The sequence below is a fragment of the Puma concolor genome, chromosome A1 (assembly GCF_028749965.1).
Source record: "Puma concolor isolate L17-30 chromosome A1, mPumCon1.1.hap2, whole genome shotgun sequence".
Taxonomy (NCBI): domain Eukaryota; kingdom Metazoa; phylum Chordata; class Mammalia; order Carnivora; family Felidae; genus Puma; species Puma concolor.
The window spans coordinates 68,606,251-68,626,601 of NC_141667.1; the positions used below are offsets into that span (position 1 = coordinate 68,606,251).

A 20,351-nucleotide genomic window follows, 5' to 3' on the forward strand; every position below is an offset into this window, starting at 1 on the left:
GCCATTCTCATTTTTATTCTTTTGTATTGACAGGCATTCTCTCTCTAGAAACTTTTAGGATCTTCTCACTATCTCTGGCATTCTGAAATTTTGAAACGATGCATATCCTTTCATTGCTGTGGTCACTTGGTTGACTCTTTCACACTGGAGACTCTTGTTTTTCAGTTTTGGGGAAATGTGTTACTTCCTTAACCCAATCCTCCCTGCTCTTTCATTTTAGTACTCCTGTCATTCATTGGCCACCATAGATCAATTCTAGAGGACTTTTTTTAACCCTTCTTTTAATATTTTCTGACTCTAGTTTTTTGCTCTACTTTCTCAATGATGTCTTCTATTTTAACTTTCGACCATTTGATTGATTTCTTTATTTTGGATGTTTTATGATGATTAGTTTTTAAGAGCTCTTTCTTATCCTCTGATTATTGTGTAGCAATATCTTTTTTTTTTTTTTTTTTTGTCTTTTGCTTCGTTTTTGTCCCTTCTATGTTTCTTTCAGCTCTTGGTCTTTATCTTTTTCTTTCATGTTGGAGGCAGGTTGAGAAGGAAAGGGTTAACTTAGCAGGACTGCATTAAAACCAGCCAATCTCAAACAAAGGCCTGTCTTCAAGATTCTTGGTTGGCTCCTGGAAGATAAATTCTGAGCCCTTCGAATATAAGATTGATTTTGTATGTTTGAGGCCTCAGACCACACTGTACCAGTGCAATCCAACAGTTTATGCTAACAATGTGATTCATGATGCATTCCTGGTTTTGCTCTGGAGGAAGGAGCCTGAAGTCTGAGTAGCTGAGGTCAGTCATACAGGTACTAATTGTCTACATGACTGACCTCAAATGAAAACCCTGGACACCAAAGGCTCAGGTGAGCTTCCCCATTTGACAACACTTTGCATGTGTCACATATTATTGCTGGGAGGATTATATGCATTCTTTTTTTAAATTTTTTTAAATGATTATTTATTTTTGAGAGAGAGAGACAGCACAGGGAGGGGCAGAGAGAGGGAGCCAGAGGATCTGAAGCAGGTTCTTCACTGACAGCAGAGAGCCAAATACGGGGCTCGAACCCATGAACCACAAGACCATGACCTGAGCTAAAGTCAGCGGCTCAACCAACTGAGCCACCCAGGTACCCCGGATTAAGTGCATTCTTATATGATTCCACTGAAAGGGGAAACCTGGAAGGTTGTGCCTGGCTTTTCTTGGACTTTACCCCATATACATTTTCCTTTTGCTGATCCTAATCTGTATCCTTTTATTAATATAACCAGGAGTATAACAGCTTTACTAGTCCTGTGAGTTTTTCTAGTGAATCACTGAGCCTGAGTGGTTTTGGAGAAGTCCATTGTGAACATGATTCTTAATTAACTCTTCATAATTTTACATAAGCAACTAAAATGCACAATGAAGAGCAGGTTTGTTCATTTCATTGTAGGGCAATGGTTTTCAAAGTATTGTTTAAGGACACTGAGGTCTCAGAGAAACTTGTCAGGAGTTCACGAGGTCAAAAGTATTTTCATATTAATACCAGGTCTCATTTGCCTTTTCATTGGTGGTGCAAAACACTGATGGATAAAACTGCTGAAACCTTTGCCATGAACAAAGGAAATGGCACCCAAGCTATACCAGTATTCTTTACCACCACATGCTGTTGTAAAAATACGCTGGTTTCACTTAAGATTGACCTTAGTGAAACAGTAAAACTTATAGATTAAGTACACATCTCATAATATTTTATGTGAGAAAATGGCAAGTATGCCTAACAGCACTTGTGCCAAATACTGTAGTACAATGGCTATTTGAAGGAAAAGCATTAGTGCAATTGTTTCAGGTGAGAATTGAAGTCGCCATTTTTTCCCCCATGGATCCATAACCATTTTTACTTGAAAGAATGACTGACAAACTATGGTTAGTCGGACTTGGGTATTTGGCAGACAGTTTTTTAACACAGAGTGAGCCTGTCACTTAAGGAGAACAACTGACAGTATTTATTGCCAATGATAAAATTCAGGCTTTCAAGAAAAATCAGAAATTTGGAAAACTTGTATTGGCCACTGGGAACTTGACAGCTTACCAATAGTTACAGAATCTTCTGATGAGATCAGTGGTAATATCATAAATGTGATTCCTTTTGATATCATATAATGAAATGTGTCAACATTTGGGAAATTTGTATAACTCAGTGAGTAAAGATTTTTGAAATGATAGAAGCATGGTGTTACCAAATCATGCATGGCTAAAAGATACTTTCAAAGTGCAGAATAGACCAATGGACTTCAGTGTAACAGAGTACAAAAAGTTCGAGGATATGGTTTCAGATTCTGCCTTGCAGTTAACCTTTAGGAAACTTTAGCTTTTCAAGTTGTGGTATAGTCCCAATCCATAGTTAACTGAAAAGGCTATTAAAATTATTTTCCATTTGCCAGCTATGTATTAGTGTGAAGCTGCATTTTCTTCATCTACTTCAACCAAAACAATATGTTGCAACAAATTAAACGCAGAAGTAGATATGAGAACCCACATGTATTTTGGCAGACATTAAAGAGGTTACCAAAAATACCACTCTCCCACTAAAAATTTTTTGTTTTGTGTAATTGGTTATTTTCCATAAAAATATGTTATTTATGTTATTATATAGGAGGTTTGTATTGTTATTTTGAAATGAATTAATGAGTATTTTTTACAATTCCTAATTTCATTTCTAAAGTGGCAAAATTTGATAGCTATACTTTGTAAAACAAGAGCTCTTTGGAGCTTTCAATAATTTTTGGAAGTATAAGGAAGTTCTGGCACCAAAAAATTTAAGAACCTCTGCTATAGGACCTAAGGGAAGGAGCTGGTCTTTTCATTGGGATGCCCCCAAATGTTATTATTTGTAGGTGCACTTTTCTGAAATTGTTCATTTTCTTCCAGGAAAGAATCCCTCACTTCCATGACTTTGGGCTATATGGTGGAATTTTGGGAGTAAGTCAGAGGAAGGGGCTTACAAACCCTTCAGTTCACCATGGAGACTTTGAGTTTTTCCTAGTTTTCTTCCTGTGCCATATTCCTCCCCTCCATTCTCCTTGATGGCCATGACTGTGAGGACTTCCTGACAGTTATGTCTCCAGAGAATAATCAGTGCCCTCCTGTAAGGTTGGGAGAGGGATGCTAAGTAGATGCAGCAGCTAACTTTTTGTTAGTATCCCCCTCCTCCCCTGTTCTGTTACAGCAATCCTCACTGTTCCGTCTACTTTATTCTTCTAAAACATTGTGCTTTCTTGGACTGTGTTGATTACTGCCTTGGTATCTTATTAGGCTGAATAATTGCTCCCTGAAAAGACATCTATGTCCTGGGGCACCTGGGTGACTCAGTCGGTTGAGCAACTGACTCCTGATTTTGGCTCAGGTCATGATCTCCCGGTTTGTGGGTTCGAGCCCTGCATCTCTCTCCCTCTCTGCCCCTCCCTGCATCCCCTCAAAATAAATAAACAAACCTGAAAATAAAAAATACATCCATGTCCTAATCTCTGGAAACTTTGAGTGTTCCTTTATGTGGCAAAGACTTGGCAGGTGTGATTGAATTAGAGCTCTTGAAATGGGATATTATCCTGGATATCCAGATGGGCCCTAGTTGCAATCACAAGTACCCTTATAAGAGGGAGACAGAGGGAGATTTGTTACAGACAGAAGAAGAGAAGGAAATGTGACCACAGAGGCAGAGATAAGTGATGCAGTCATGCAGTCATAAGGCAAGGGATGCTAATGGCCACCAGAAGCTGGAGGAGGCAAGGAACAGCTTTTCCTCCAGAGCCTGCAGAGGCTCTGCTGACATCTTGATTTCTGCCCAGTGATATTGCTTTTAGATTTATAGCCTCTAGAATTGCGAGGAAACTAGTTTCTTCTGTTTTAGGTCACCAAGTTTATGGTACTTTGTTATAGCAGCTTCAAGAAACTAATACAAGGCATAGGTTTTTTCTCATACCTCCATGTCATCTTAGTGGGGTGTTGAAGGGTAGGCTAGGTAAATGCATGTGGTCTGTATACACCAGGAATAACCATAAGCTTCTCAGTGTGTTTCTAACTGCTGTGAAGATGAGGAAAGGAGGGGAGAGTGGACATTTTGCCAGAATAGAAACTTTCCTGATGCTTTGGAGTGACTCACATGTCTCCGTGGGAGGGGTGGGGGGGTGCTAGATTTCAGTCCCTTCATTTTTGGATTTGCAAGGAAGGAAGCATGCCCAAATGGCTGTCACTTATCTGGAATTTTTAGAAGTAGCCAACAAAAAGCATGAATTCTTGATCCAGTCCTAGCACTTGGATGAGTTGGGGATCAGGCGTAGGGAGGATGAGTTATAGTGCCCTTGTTACATTACTGTTCTGGTGAGGGAACTTTTACAACTCTCCATTTGAGCCCTGTAATTTCTTTCTACGTTACTGTCTTTGTGAGCCTTCATGAAGTCTAAATAAAGGAAGGGGGATTGCTGCTTCCCCACCTTCTTTTGCATGTTTAATGCTAATGATGCTTCCCACTTATGTTGTCTGCTTATGAGCCAAAGAATACAGAGAGCTGAGAGAGGGAGCATGGGTTAGAACTGGAGCATCTCAAGGGCAGCAGAGATGAAATGATGGAAGGTGTGTCTTCCTTTCACAGTTAACAAATATTTAGGTAGTCTCACAAAGAGTAAAACTCAGTACCAGAGCCTCCTTTGGAGGAAAGGGTAACCTTCACCTGGTCCCAGCTCTTCTAAGAGTAATCATGATAGACAAGAAATTATCATGCAGTAGTAAAGTATGTTTCTGAAGGAGTTATTTCCAAATTTCTTGAATTCCTGGAAATTATAAGAATTAAGGCTAAAAGTTTAACATCTAGAATTTGCAACATTAAAATCTGTAAAAAGGCTATTATTCAGATTCTCTTGATACATTATTAAAGAAATAAATCTCAGAATTTATAACAAAATTGGGACTCAGATGTTTTGTGCAAATTTGATTTTTCTTTTCTTGGCGATGTATGTATAGGCCTTTAAAAATAATAATGGATAAGAGATGACACATAAAACCTAAATTGACAGGGTAAGCCAAACAAATAAAATTATATTAGACAGAAGCAAGAAGATGACCATTTTAGGCAGCATGCCCACTGGGCTGTAATTAGGTCTAATGCTGGTGTTTCTGGTACTTCATATGCTGCTAGTGGCCAGTGAAAGTTTAAAACACAATCAGAAACATATTCTGCAGTAATAAATTTTACTCTTGCGGCACAGAGACATGAATATACAAATTACTGACCACTGATTCAAAAAACCACTTCTCCCCAAACAAATGACTCTCCTTAACCAATATATTCCAGTATCTTGTGACACTGAAAGAAGTCCCTAATATCAAGAACTGTATTTGTCGAAAATTTACTGAATGGTGGATAAGCTGATTATTGCTCATGATAAAAGTGGGAAAGAAAGGTTGGAAAATACAGGGTGTGGGGAATCATAGGTGAAAAAGATGTGTGAGTAATAATGAGGGCTTAAGTTAATAGATGGCTAGAGTACTACATCTTGTCCTTAGAGAATTCACCGTTCCTTCCCTCCACTGCCTGCCTTGTTCAGAATGATCTTAAGTTTACAGATATTTGCCATTGTGTGTGTGCTCATACGCATGTATGTGTATGTAGGAGAGGGTGGTGGAGAATGCAAGATAATATGATTTTGAAGAAAAACAGACAAAAGCAACACAAAGACATGGATATTAAAATGGAGCAAGAAATAACATTAATTTTTAAAAATGCCAACCACAAAGACCCACCAAGGGTCTCAAGTTTGTGTCTCATGTTTTAGAAGCTATTCAGAAAAGAAATATATGGATGGATAAAGTGGTACATATTATATAATATATTTTTGGCACTGAAGCTACAGAAGTGTCACTGAGGCTGGAGACAGGCAGGTATTTCCTGGAGCCTTAATGTAAATGACATGGTATGATGTAATGAATGATATTCTCAGCAGAGTTCTCCTATGGTGTCGTGATACATCTCTGAGGGTTGTTGATTATCTAGGCTTCAGTGTAGATCAGTGGTGTCGCACCAACAGCAATTCAGCAAAATCATTCCTACCAGGGGCCATTACACTACAAACCATGTACACGGGCTGTGTATACAGCTGGAGGGAAGAACCAGAATTTGCTTCTGAAGCAAAAGTATCCTAGAAAGGAATCAGTAGAGCTTGCACTGCCTTTGTGGACCTTTGTGTTTCTTCAGTGTTTGAGAGTCAATAGATGACTAATTGTATTTTCTCATACAGAAAAGGAGATTCTGCATAAAAGCAAGAAAATGGAAAAGACTGAGGCTCATTATATACCTGTAAGCAACCTATCATCTACTTTCTTTATTAGTCGTATAGTCCCAGATATAGACCTAGAATAGTTCTTTTTCTTCTGGAAGAGTGGGTAAATTATACAACCACAGGCTTAATGAGTATGGATAAAATACAAATACTTCCAAGACAATTCTCCCTGGGATCTATCCCCAGCCATCCGCAATGCACAACTCCGGAGGGTACCATTTAAATGGGATTTTATGTGACTGTCCAAGGGTGCCTGGAACTGTGTTCCCTGAAGCCCTAGGAAGACCTTTTGCCAAAGAGCTGGCGTGAGGGTTAAAGTTTTCCCCCATTTCAAGCAGGGTAGAGTGCACACTGATGTTGGAAGAGGGATGATGATGCTCGCCCAAGTCAGCTGAGTCGTTTGTCGAGAAAATGGACCGAATTTCCATGAGGTGGTAGTGGAGTTGCAACAGCAACACAGACTAGGGGCTGGCCCAGTTGCCACAGGCTCTGTTGCACTGGTGGTTGTTAGACCTGCCCATAAATATAATTTCCAAAAAGTTAAAAGCATAACTCATACAAATCTAAATAGCTATCAATGATTTTACTCAACTCCTCAATTAATGAGGGAACCAGTAAGATGGAAAGCTGACTGCAAGAGAATTTTGAGAAACTGGGCGATTATAGGAAATTTAGTAAGAGCATGTTAGAATGAGGTTGTTAAGTTAGATTGGAAACTGGTTAATGGCCTCACATGCAATAAACTGTAACATAGGGGGTTATTGATTGGATAGAAATCATTTGGATAAAATTTCTTAATATTCCTTTTATAGGATCAATTGGCTGCACTCCTGACTCTTATCAAGAGATGCTAGGGGAGCCTGGGTGGCTCAGTCAGGCTTCCAACTTTCGCTCAGGTCATGATCTCACAGTCCGTGAGTTCGAGCCCCGCGTCGGGCTCTGTGCTGACAGCTCGGAGCCTGGAGCCTGCTCCGGATTCTGTGTCTCCATCTCTCTCTGACCCTCCCCTGCTCATGCTCTGTCTCTCTCTGTCTCAAAAATAAATAAAAATTAAAAAAAAAAAGAGAGAGATGCTAGGCATCCTAATCACAGTAGAGCTCATTTAGCATTGGGATGCTGTTGGGTTTTTCATATTAGTTTTTATTAATTTTATCCTGAATGTGTACACAAAGTCTTCTAGGTAGGAGAGAGATTTTAAAAGTGTGTCAGCTCCTCATGCCCCAGAACTCATCTCTGGGCAATGTGATAAAAGGCCAAATAATCCTACTTGAGTGGCTGGACACTTCATAGGTGAGAGACGAGGAAAATTATTTTTCTCTGCTTCTAATGGGGAAGGAGGCAGCTGTTCCCCTCCCTTCCTGTCTCCTTGGAAACATAATGGGCCTGAATCCTCGCTCCAGCCCTTTGGTTTATAAATAAAATCCCTCCAGGAGCCAGAATGCCCTGTGTGTCTTGGCTTTTACCACCAAGAGATGTCTGCAAGTTCTGGGGCTCCTTCCTCCCTGAAATGTAAATACCTAGGGAGATAACACTCCAGTCTAGGCTGTAACCATTTGGGGTCTTTCTGGATCGGAGCAATTAACTCCATCAGTAGGGAAACAAATGGTTGCAGATCTAATCCTTATGGTTTGTGAAACATGTTTCTAGGAGAAAGGAAAGCAAATATTTTTTCCTAAGGTTTTTCTGTCTTTATATTGTACACATTCTTGTGTCTCAGGGAGCTACGACTTTTTGCAGGAACAAATACTGTAGGCCCGTTGTTCTTAAAATGTGGTCTCTAGACCAGCAGCATCAGCATCACTGGGAAATTTTTAGAAATGCAAACTTTCAGGCATTATATTACACCAGACATACTGAATTAGAAACTCTGAGGTGGGTCCAGCAAGCTGTTTAATGAGCCCCCCAGGTGATTCTGGTACAGGTTACACTTTGAGAACCACTGCTGTGTGCCATGTGCTCATGAGCTAGTCCCAATATTCTTCTTCATTTCCTGCTGCTGTCTCTTTCCCACCTACCCTGCATTGGCAATTCTGTATCAGTGAACAAAGTCTGTCTGCTGCCATGATAAGTCTACCCTCATTCTAGTGGGTTTGGTAGTAACACGAGGAGTAAATTTACAGTTAGGAAGCATTTTAGTAGAAGGAGAAGGTTATGAGATTCCTGTTTCTGAAGGGGCTTAAAAATTAGATGAACAACTACCTAGTTTGAACAATTTAACTGTGGACACCTAAACAGCGGTGGGCTGGCCTAAAAGACTGTAAACATTTTTAGTTTCCTCAAGGCAAACACTGTCTGGGAGGCTAAATGATAAAACAGTTTCCTGACTGAAGAGCAACTGAGCAGACCAGTCCTTGTAGATCAACCATGCAGAAAGCACACTCAGTCTGCTCTATTTTAGATTGCATCACTACATTTAGGAAACAATAATGACTACTTTTAAATGCCTCATTGGTATTTTGTGCTTTTAATTGGTTGGAATTCTAGTGTCATCAATCTCTCTAGATACTAGAATTTTTAAAGGTGTTCAGTGGTGTCTACCAGTTGACTTCTCATACCTTCACGGGGGGGGACATCAGAAATCCCTTTATCTGCAAATCATGTATTCTTTTACACAAAAGGGGGCTCAATCAGAACATTGAGAACTCTCTGATAGCAGAGAAACCACTCCTTTGCTCAGGCAATCTTTCCTTCTGGAAAATTAGTTAATGACATCAGAATATATAAAATTTCATCTCTAAAGTCCCCAAATTATCTCTTGAAATTCCCTTGCAGCTTTATGAATCTAAGCAAACGGAACATGTGGGATCAATTGCAAACATTTCCAAAATTCTTGTTATATTTCCATGAACATAAATCTGATTTGCTTGGCTTTGTGACAAGGATCATAAGAATTAATCCACAACAGAGAAGAAACACATAGTAAGGAAAATACAATTACCAGCATGTGTGTTTCTGTGCAGCAGCATTCATGTTGACCCAAGAGCAAATGTGACATAAGAAAAATGTGATAAGGGAAAAAAGAGGCCTAAATTTAGATAATGCAATGTCACTTAAGATCAGAGAGGGAGTAGTCCAGTATAAATGCCAACACATGCACCATAAAGGCTTCAGAAATAGAGCATGTTTCCTTGTTACTTGTGATGCACGAGTATCACCCACTTCCGTAAGTGGGATTGTTTTTACGGATTGCTGAACCGTTCGTTGCAGTACCACACTCTTTGTTGCTTCTGAGATTGGTTTGAAAGGAGCAGTCATTACTTTAAAAATTGCCCGTGTTTATTCAGGTTTCTGTGGCCATTTTGTTGAAGCTTTCAAAAGATGTTCCAAATATGAATATCCAAATCTGTGCAAAGTACACTCATCTATTTTTTTTTTCCTTTCCTTTTGAGGGCTTGCTCTTGGGAGGAAAAACAGCTGGAACTTCCCTAGAAAGGGAACTTCTCTATATGATGACTCAGTCAGTTCTCATTCTCCTTCTACTCACTTTGCTGGTGTCTGTTTTTCTTTGGCTTTGAGACTGACTGTTCAACACACCAAATCATGGAAAGTCACTTTAGCTCTTTAGTTTAGGGGGGATTTTTGGGTTGGCTAGATGGGCCCGTAGACATTCTTTACCAAATTCTCTGCTGGGGAGAGATGGTCTGCCCATACCTCCTTCAGGTCAATTAAAAACACTTTTGTGTAACATGACCCTACTGGGTTGGGTATGCTGACTGTGGCCTGGTGCTTTGCCTAAATGCAAGCCCATCCACACTGTCTCCAAAAGGAAAATCATAGCAAGGGTTGGCAGCCATTTAGATCATGGACTTGTAACCACCGTGATGTGATATTCCCTTCACTCACTCCAGCCCCGCCCACATCTGCTCTGAGGGTCTGGTGTTCTTCCTTGAAGATTTTCCTTTTTCACCAATGATGTTGGTACACAAACTCTGTGTGTGTGTGTGTGTGTGTGTGTGTGTGTGTGTGTGTGTGTGTGTCCTCTTTCCATGATTCTGGCTGAGGATTCAGATGCAACCTTTCTAGTACTCCTTTGCTTTCTGGACCCAAAACAGAACACAGGATCTATGATTTTTAATGGTTTAAAAACTAATCATCATGAGGGGAAAATAAACAGGATAATAACATGAGCAAACTCCAAGAAGGAAAAAGTGGTTTGGAAATCTGTCAAAAGACCTTAAGGCCTTTATCATCCTCCATTTTTCTTATCGCCTTCCTTGAAGACCAGTTCCATAGCAGCAGAAGTATGTCTTTGTGTCTTATGAGCTAAGGACCCAAAAAACAAGTCCTGATACAGCAAAGGAATGAAAGTTGTGGGCTACAGAATACATTTTACTAAAAACATGCTCAGCCAAAGGGTGGAGGAGACATGGATTTGGTTATACAATTGATTTCTAAAAATTAACTTAAGTCTCTGTAGTAGGGTTTCTTAATTAAAGCAGAGCCTAGAAAATAGAAAGCAAATTCCATTTTTTTACTGAAACAGAGCAGAATGTAACCTTGCCTTGCAGCTAAAAATAAAGGGCTGAGGTGATTCCTGAGGGTGTCTTTGTAGATTCAGTACCATCATAACTAAGATTTACAAATACCACATTCTATACTGCTTCAAGAAAACCAGGGTGATCATCTTCCTGTCTGCTCCATTGTCCTTTTGACTTGTGTAATTTGTATACTTGTGTGCTATAACTATTTATCCTTCCTTTCCACCTAGCACAGTTTCCATGACTTCTGGAAATATGTTTCTCTGTGATTGCCTGGCATTCAGTGATATGTCCCAGACCTTATATTGTGCTCTTCCTTAGGAAAGAAACTAATGCTAACTATAAAGTTAACTATAGCACAGTAAACCATCCACACTTTATGGCTCTAAGTTTTTATTCCTGGCAGTAGAAATATGCTTGGTAGTTAATTTTACATCAGGCTGCAACCCAAGAGTTTGTGTCTGACAGCTTTAAATAGAGAAAATGAGTATTTTTAAAACAACCCAGCAACTATTGGTATGAATCAAGTAATTTTGGGCTACAAATGGATAGTGAGTAAAATCTACTCTATTCTGCAATTTTGTTGCAACTACCTGCTCCTGTCATGAAAGGAAAAGTGGGCATTAAATTTAGAACACACACTTTTTTCGCTGTGAGGGTGCCTTTAAGACCTTGTCCTCACCTACACTGAAGCAGGTGAGAGGAGAGTTCTTGAACTGAGCTTCTCTTTGGCTTCTTGAGTACCAGGCTGCCCGGGATGGTGAAGCAGGAGGAAGCAGGAAAGACCCGAATTTGACTTCTTGTCTTAGGCCTAACACTAGAACCTACCTCACAGGGTACCCGTTAAGATTAAATGAGAAATGCATATAAAATTCTTAGCACAGAGCTGGCACATCCCACTCAGCAAATGTTCTACCCATTCATTATTATTGGCTGTGTCCTCGGGCAATTTACATAAACTTTCTGAGTCTCAGTTTCCTCATCTGCAAGATTCAGAATGTATGAATCCTTACTTTATCATTGTTGGGTTGTAAAGACAAGGATATACACTGAGGGTACAGAGTCAGTCCTCACTATCTGTTGGTTCCCTCTCCTGAGGAATTCCAAAGAATGTAGCTTTTCTGTGCTGGACCTAGAAATGTTACTATGTAAGTATTTCATTGGTAGGATGCCAGCAGGAAGCAACTTTGTTTCATTATTTATTTTTACTTTGTCCTTGAGCCTTTTCTGTCTGATGTCCCTTCTCCACTCCAGGAAGCTATCTTGGGCAGATCTCATAGACTTCCAGGCATTTTCAGGAATTAGAGACAGTCTCAAGTTCAGATGTTAGAAAGTTCTTTCTTGTTTAAATCCTTTGTCTCTTACCCAATTAAAAACTTCCCAGGCTTGGAAACCCATAGTGGGCATGGGGACCACAGTTTGCCTGTTGATTACCCCTCCTGGGATTTTCACCTCTTCATCCCTATCCTTGAAGTTGTTTGCCCTCTTCCCACCCTCACCCTGGAAGAACCACAGAGGGGGCAGGGGGCATTGGAGTATAAACTGGCCAAGCTGGTGGTATCCCTGAATAGTGGTTGCCTAAATATTCTTTCTTCCTCTCACAGGGCACTCTAGTGTGTTCTTGGGCAGCTTTACTGTAGGGAACCTTCCATCTGCATTTCCTCGGTGCAGGTGATGTTTGCCTTACTGATGCTTTCTGATTGCTTCCAGGTCCAGCCTCTGGTGGTGCACTGCACCCTCCTTCTCGGGGAGCCAGTTCCCTGTGGATCATGCTCTTTCCTGCCATTGGTGGGTGTGTGCCTTCTCCACCAGGGCTCCCCTCACCCTCCATCAGGGCCAGCTGATGTCTTCAGGAGACAGTCGCAAGCCAAGCTCTGTGACCTCCTATTCCTGGGGGAGATGATCAGTTTCTCCCAAGATCTCCCTCCCCCATGCTCTGCTGCAGGCTTATGCTGGAGCCTGTGAGGCCTCTTGACTTAGCACTGGTGCCCTGTCTCCTTGTCCTCATCTTCTGTCATAGATACGTGAGGGTGGTCGTGGGTGGGTGTTTGATGGGTATAGAGCCAGTGTGATGGTGAATTCAGTGTAAATGGTCTCACAGCTCAGCTTTGGTATATGAACTCTTAATACCCACTGTCTTTAGCTTTGGGCCTAAGCTGAGACTTGTAAGCAACAGGGACAGATGCACTTAAAATCTGGTTACATTAAGAACAAACAAACAACAGCAACAGCAGACTGTAAACATAAAGAACACACTAGTGGTTGCCAGAAGGCAGGAAGGTGGGGATAGGCAAAATAGATGAAGGGGATTAAGAGGTACAAAGTTCCAGTTATGAAATAAATAAGTCATAGGGATGAAAAGTACAGCATAGGGAATACAGTTAATAATATAACTGTGTATGATGACACATGGTAGCTATACTTATTGCGGTGAACATTTCATAATGTATATAATTGTCAAATCATTATGTTGTATACCTAATACTAATATAATATTATTTTTCAACTATATTTTAATTAAAAATTTAAAAAATGAGGGATGCCTGGGTGGTGCAGTCAGTTGAGTGTCCGACTTCAGCTCAGGTCACGATCTCACAGTTCGTGAGTTCGAGCCCCGCGTCGGGCTCTGTGCTGACAGCTCAGAGCCTGGAGCCTGCTTAGGATTCTGTGTCTCCCTCTCTCTCTGCCCCTCCCCCACCCACGCACTGTCTCTCTCTTTCAAATATAAATAAACATTAAAAAAGTTAAAAAAAATTAAAAAAAATTTTTTTTAACGTTTATTTATTTTTGGGACAGAGAGAGACAGAGCATGAACGGTGGAGGGGCAGAAAGAGAGGGAGACACAGAATCGGAAACAGGCTCCAGGCTCTGAGCCGTCAGCCCAGAGCCCAACGCGGGGCTCGAACTCACAAACCGTGAGATCGTGACCTGAGCTGAAGTCGGACGCTTAACCGACTGAGCCACCCAGGCGCCCCTAAAAAATTTTTTTAAATGAAAAAGAACAACCTCAGTTTTGTTCCATTTATTTTCAGAGGGAATAAAAACCCTATCTACACATTACAATTTACACATTAAGACATAAATAAGAAAGTGATTATTCGAGTTACAAAAGCACACATCTTAAATTCTTTATAAATGCTAGTTATTAATTGAGAGTTTGTTTAAATATCATTAATTATTTTACAGAGGCTAGAGAAATCACTAAATTAAAAATTTTTTTGAGGAGCCATGCCTAAGGAGATAAATAAGAAACTTAAAAATTTCTGGAGTAGAAGGGACACATAAGTCAGTAGGGATACAATGCAATTCTTTTAAAAGGCCCATATTTTCAGAAAAAACCCTATATATCTTATACAGGTAGACTGGTATAATTTTTCTCCCAGGCATCATAAATGGTTAAACAAAAACCCCCACTGAACTGTACAATCTTACCTTGCCTTGCCTTACCATGCAACCTACTGTAGCCATTCATCCACTGTGCATGACATCATCACCCTTTCAAAATTCCTGCTGTAACACTTACTACTTTCTGATTTATCTGCCCATCCCTAGCCCCAATAAACTGGAAGTTTTTGTTTGATAGGGTTTTGCCAAAGCCTAGAATAGTGATTGGCTCACTATTCTAGTTCAATGAATATTTGTTAGATGAACAAATATCTAACTCTTATCCTCGTTAGACTTTTGTTGATGTATCTTCAAACCTTTATTGAGTTATTACCATGTATTTGGCATTGTGCTACATGCTGAAATTTTAAGACAAATAAGTCACACTCCCTGCATGGAAGGAGTTAAACATTTAAACAAATAATGACAATATGTTGGGATATATAATTTTGGGAAGGTCATTTTGCGTCTCTGGGCTTTAGTTTTCTCTTGTATAAAATAAAAGTATCAAACCAGATGATCTTAATAGCCGTTTTCATCTTATGAAATATGTGTTGTGTTCATGATATATGTGCACAAATATTTCTTATTCATTATTTCTCCACTGGAAGAAATGAGTGCCAGGAACCGGGAATAGGCTGTTATTGGTTTGTGATCAGTAAATAACGTGGGCCCTAAGGGTGTGGCATTGCCATATTGCAGACATTTCAGAAAAAAACCAGTCTCTTGTTTTGGTCCCGATGTAATCCCATCCAGGTGTAAGCCAAAAGGAAAAAACCTCCATGATAAGTGCAATACAATAATAAATCCAAATAAGTATAGGAAAAGAAACTGAAGTTTATTAAAAAAATTTTTTTCAAGTAAACTCTACACAACATGTGGGGCTCAAACTCATGATCCTGAGATGAAGGGTTGTTGCGTGCTCCACTGATTGAACCAGCCAGGAACCCTGAAACTGAAATTTATTGGGCAACATTTAAGTGGCAATTCTTGTTTGTCTTTTAAGTATACAAGAAATACATAATCCAGTCAACATAAAAAGTATAGACCAAAAAGCAAAAGAAGACCGTTTTTTCTTTTGACTTTCGAATAGCATTTAATGGATGAAGTAGCACATTTGTTTTCTATGCTGCAAAACAATATTACCACAAGCTTAATGGCTTAAATCAACACACATCTATTTCCTCTGGGTTTCTGTGGGTCAGCAGCCCAGGCATGGCTTAGCAGGACTGCTGCTCTGTCTCTCACAAGAATGAAATCAAGATGTGAGCTGAGACAGCAGGTATACACCAACACACAACTGATTCAGGCTTTCATGGAGCTGTAACCCTAGTGACGATAAATACATGATATACTGTCAGGGGAGGGGGGTGGGGGCAGAGACCTGTCCCGCCAGTGAGGATGCTGGTGGCTGTGGATGTTCACGTAGAGTACAGGGCCACAGAGGACATGAAGGGCATCTGAGCTGGAACTAGGCCAGGCTCCATCTTGTCCTCTCTACATCTGTTCCCCCTCCCCTTCCTCCTTTCCCCCTCCTCCCCCTCTGCCTCCCCTTCACGTCCCCCTTTCACTTCCTCTCCACTCCCCTCCTCCTCCTTTTGCAAAAAGCCTTCTTCACTACCATCTCCTATTTCCTGTCCGAAGTTGAGGGTTTGCTGTGTAGCCTTCCAGATGTTATCTCTGTGTACATATATGTGTATGTGAAAATATGTAGGATTCTTTTGGGGGTTTTATATTGTAAATGTTTTCTGATTTTTGCTTTTTTCCTCACATAAAACATATTTTGGGAATCCACATAGGTAAATAGATCTGCCTCATTCTTGTTATCTATTGTATTATACTCACAAAGTAGTTGTATAGCTCATCATTTTGCTATTAAGGGATATTTAGGTTATTTGCTATTGTTCACTTTTTCAAACAGTGTTTCGGTGATCTTTATACATGCATCTTGTGCCTATTGCTGAAGAATGGACACCTTGAAGTGATACTTCATTTGAAGTGGTCAAATGGTAGGTACCTTTAAAATTTTAGAAGATACTGTCTTATGACCCTCCAAAAAGGCTACAGTAATTTGCATCTCCACTACTGGATCTAACAGTACCCATTTGCTCACAGTCCTGCCAACACTCAATATTATCAATCTTTTAAATTTGGGGATTAAATTTTAAAATCTTTTAAATTTTTGTTCTAATTTGTGTTTAGTTTGGAGTCTTCTGATACTTGGCAAAGTTAAACATCTTTCCATGTATTTATTGGCTATCTATATAATTATATAGATAATTCACTGAATTCTTTCATTTATCATTTCTTTTTTTCTATTGGTCTGGCTGTGTTTTTCTTAATGAATTTTAGAAATTCTTAATATTCTCTTGCTATCAATTCTTTGCATATTATATATGTTGGAAATATTTCCTTCCACTTTGTGGTTTATTTTGAATTTCAAACATATTACTTGCTACTCAAAAGTGATGAGGTGGTAGGGAAGAGTGGCCAAAATGGTCTTGCTATTTAGTATGACAAGATATTCTGAGCTCATCTTGTATATTTTTTCCCCTGGACCCAACAGAATCAACCATTTTTCTAATGCAATCTTATAAATAACAAAACTGATGCTTCTTTGTAGCTCATTCTAGCTTTTTGTATTTTTTTCTTTTCAAATCATTTTCTAGTAAAACTGAGAAAACCACATAAAATAAATACAATTCATGAATTGCATAGGCACCTTTGTAACCATCATGCCAGGTCAAGAAATGAAACATGTGTCTCCCATATGCTTGGACCCTGTCACAATCACCTCTTTCCAACAACAACAAAAAAGACATTATACTGACATTACCACCTTGTTGAATTTTAAAGAACAGTGTGTCACTGGGGTGCTTGGGTGGCTCAGTTGGTTGAATGTCCAACTTCGGCTCAGGTCATGATCCTGCGGTTCGTGAGTTCAAGCCCTGCATTGGGCTCTGTGCTGACAGCTTGGAGCCTGGAGCCTGCTTTGGAATCTGTGACTCTCTCTTTTCTCTGCCCCTCTTCCGTTCATGTTATGTCTTTTTCTGTCTTTCAAAAAATAAATAAGTGTTAAAAAAATTTTTTTAAAGTGTATCACTACTGTACATTTTTCCAGACATTATAATTTAGTCATGCCCACTTTTTAAGAAATTGGATGTGCCATTCAAATTTTTTAATCCACAAATTCCATCTTCAGTTTTTTCTGTTTTCTTACAACTTCATTTGTGGAAAGACCAGAATTGTTTGACTTGTAGAGTTTCCCACAGTCTGGATGCTGCTGATTGCACACTCATGGTGCATTTAAACACATTTTTCTATCTATGTGTTTCCTGCAAATTGACAGTTGGATCCAGAGCTTAGAAATCTGGAACTGGTCAGAAATCTGGTTTAATCCGCTTGATAGGGGCTGAATTCTGTCACTAGGAGGCTTGTAATATTTGGATGTCTCTTTTTTCTGATGGTAATAGCCACTGGTCCTTATGCCTAGATCCATTAATAAATTGGAGGTTGCCAAATGATAATATTCAATGTTATTATTTACTTTCCATAATAAATACTGTTGAAATACTGTTATAAATACTGCTTCTCTTCATTTACTATTTGGTTATCTAGTGATGTACGTTGCACAGTGAAGAGGTCCTTAATATTTGATTCTTTCCATTTATTTAACATTTTTCCAGATAAAGATTTTACCCTCTAGCATCTTCCAAAGGTATCCAATTAATTTTTAATATTATTATGAGCTAATGAATTTAAATATTTTTGATGGGTTTCAATCTATTGTAATTATTCTCCTTATGAAGTTCAAATTTTCCTAATTGTGGCTGGTGAGAGCCTCTACAAACTGTCTTTGGTATCCTTTGATATGACCCTAGTCTTAGATCACATCCTTGTTATTTGGTATGGGCATTAATTTTCCAAGGCTGCTATAACAATTACTACAAACTTGATGGTTTAAAACAACACACGATTGTTTTTTTATAACCCCATAGGTCAGAGGTCTGAAATTTTTTTCCTGGACCAAAATCAAGGTGTCAGCAGGGCAATTCTCCTTCCAGTAGCTCTTTTGGAAAACCACGTTTCTGGCCTTTTCCAGCTTCTAGAGGAATTCTTGTATTCCATGGCTTATGTCCCCTTCTGCCATCTTCAAAACCAGCAGCATTTCATCTTGCTTCAGTTTGCACCTTGCCTTTTCTCTTCTGCATCCAATTTCCCTCTTAAAAGGCCCTCATAGATAAACCAGGATAATCTCCCCATCTCAAACATTTTAACTTAATCCCACCTGTAAAGTCCCTTTTGCTACATGAGGTAACATTCACGGGTCCCAGGGATTAAGACTAGGTATTTTGTTTTTAACTTTTTGAGGAACTTCCATACTGTTTTCCACAGTGACTGCACCACTTTGCATTCCCACCAACAATGCAAGTGGGTTCCTTTTTCTCTTTATCCTTGCCAACACTTGTTTCTTGTGTTTTTGATTTTAGCCATTCTGACAGGTATGACATGATATCTCATTGTGGTTTTGATTTGCATATCTCTGATGATGAGTGATGTTGAGAATCTTGTCATGGGTCTCTTGGCCATCTGGAAGTCTTCTTTGGAGAAATGTCTGCTCATGCCTTCTGCCCATTTTTCCCTTGGATTATTTATTTTTTGGGTGTTGAGTTGTATATGTTTTTTCATATATTTTGGATACTAACCCTTTATTAGATATGTCATTTGCAAATATCTTCTCCCATTCAATAGGTTGTCTTTTTGTTGACTGTTTCCTTTGCTGTAGAAAAGCTTTTTATTTTGATGTCGTCCCAATAGTTTATTTTTGTTTTTATTTCCCTTGCTTCAGGAGACATATCTAGAAAAATGTTGCTTCAGACAGCATCAGAGAAATTACTTCTAGGATTAAAAAAAATTTTTTTTTTAATTTTATTTACTCCTGAGAGAGACAGGGGGTAAGTGGGAAAGGAGCAGAGAGAAGGAGACACAGAATCTGAAGCAGGCTCTAGGCTCTGAGCTGTCAGCACAGAGCCCGACGTGGGGCTCAAACACATCAACTGCGAGATCATGACCTGAGCCGAAGTCAGATACTTACTGACTGAGCCACCCAGGCACCCCGACTTCTAGGATTTTTATGGTTTCAGGTCTCACATTTAGGTCTTTGATCTGTTTTGAGTTTATTTTTGTGTTTAGTGTAAGAAACATGCCTTCTACATGTCGCTGTCCAGTTTCCCAACACCATTCGTTGAAGAGACTGTCTTTTTCCCATTGCATGTTCTTTTGTCATGAGTTTGTTTCAGGGGTTTCTATCCTATTCCATTGATCAATGTGTCTATTTTTATGCTAGTACCATACTGTTTTGATTACAGTTTTGTAGTATAACTTGAAATCCGGAATTGGGATACCTCCAGCTTTGTTTTCCTTTTTCAAGATTGTTTTGGCTATTCAGGGTCTTTTGTGGTTCCATACAAATTTTAGGATTATTTTTTCTAGTTCTGTGAAGCATACTTATCATGATACGTACTAAGTAATACTATATTGTACACCTGAAGGTAATATAGTACTTTATGTTAACTGTATTGGAATTAAAATTAAAAACTTAAAATGGGGCATCTGCGCAGCTCAGTTGGTTGTGTCTGACTCTTGATTTTGGCTCAGGTCATGATCCCAGGGTCATGGGATCGAGCCCTACATTGGGCTCTACACTGAGCATGGAGCCTGCTTAAGATTTTCTCTTTCTCTCCCTCTGCCCCTCTCCCCAGCTTGTTCTCTCTCTCTCTCTAAAATAAAAAAATTCTTAAAAAAAATTTAAAAAATAAATTAAAAACTAGTAAAAAATACTAGATATTTTGGGGAGCCATTATTCAACCTACTCCAGTATGGCAAGCTATTCCAGGACCAACTATCTAGTACATTCCCTACCTGGAGATAGAATCACTGTTTCTCCATGTACCTCTAATTTCTTTTAGTAGGAGGTGTTATTTCAGGATCACAATCTGGGACCAGGGTCACTCATTGCTATTAGTTGGTCATTGTTTCCAGGACTTTTCAGGGGACAGAATTCATTCTGATATTTTCAATTCAAATTCAAGACTTGATGACTTTTATTTGACATCTTATAGAATACATCTGAATCTCCTGCCTTCCACACTGAGTTCTTAAGAACTGATTCTCATAG

At 39.4% G+C, this 20,351-nt stretch overlaps 1 long non-coding RNA gene across 3 annotated transcripts in view; it reads left to right on the forward strand.

The window, feature by feature from the left end:
* LOC147584221 (uncharacterized) overlaps positions 1-20,351 on the forward strand; it is a 198,412-nt gene that overhangs the window by 65,549 nt on the left and 112,512 nt on the right. For all 3 annotated transcript variants that reach the window (XR_015243034.1, XR_015243006.1, XR_015243030.1), the window contains one exon: positions 16,095-16,182. This is a non-coding gene — a long non-coding RNA (uncharacterized LOC147584221). The remainder of the gene's footprint in view (positions 1-16,094; positions 16,183-20,351) is intronic.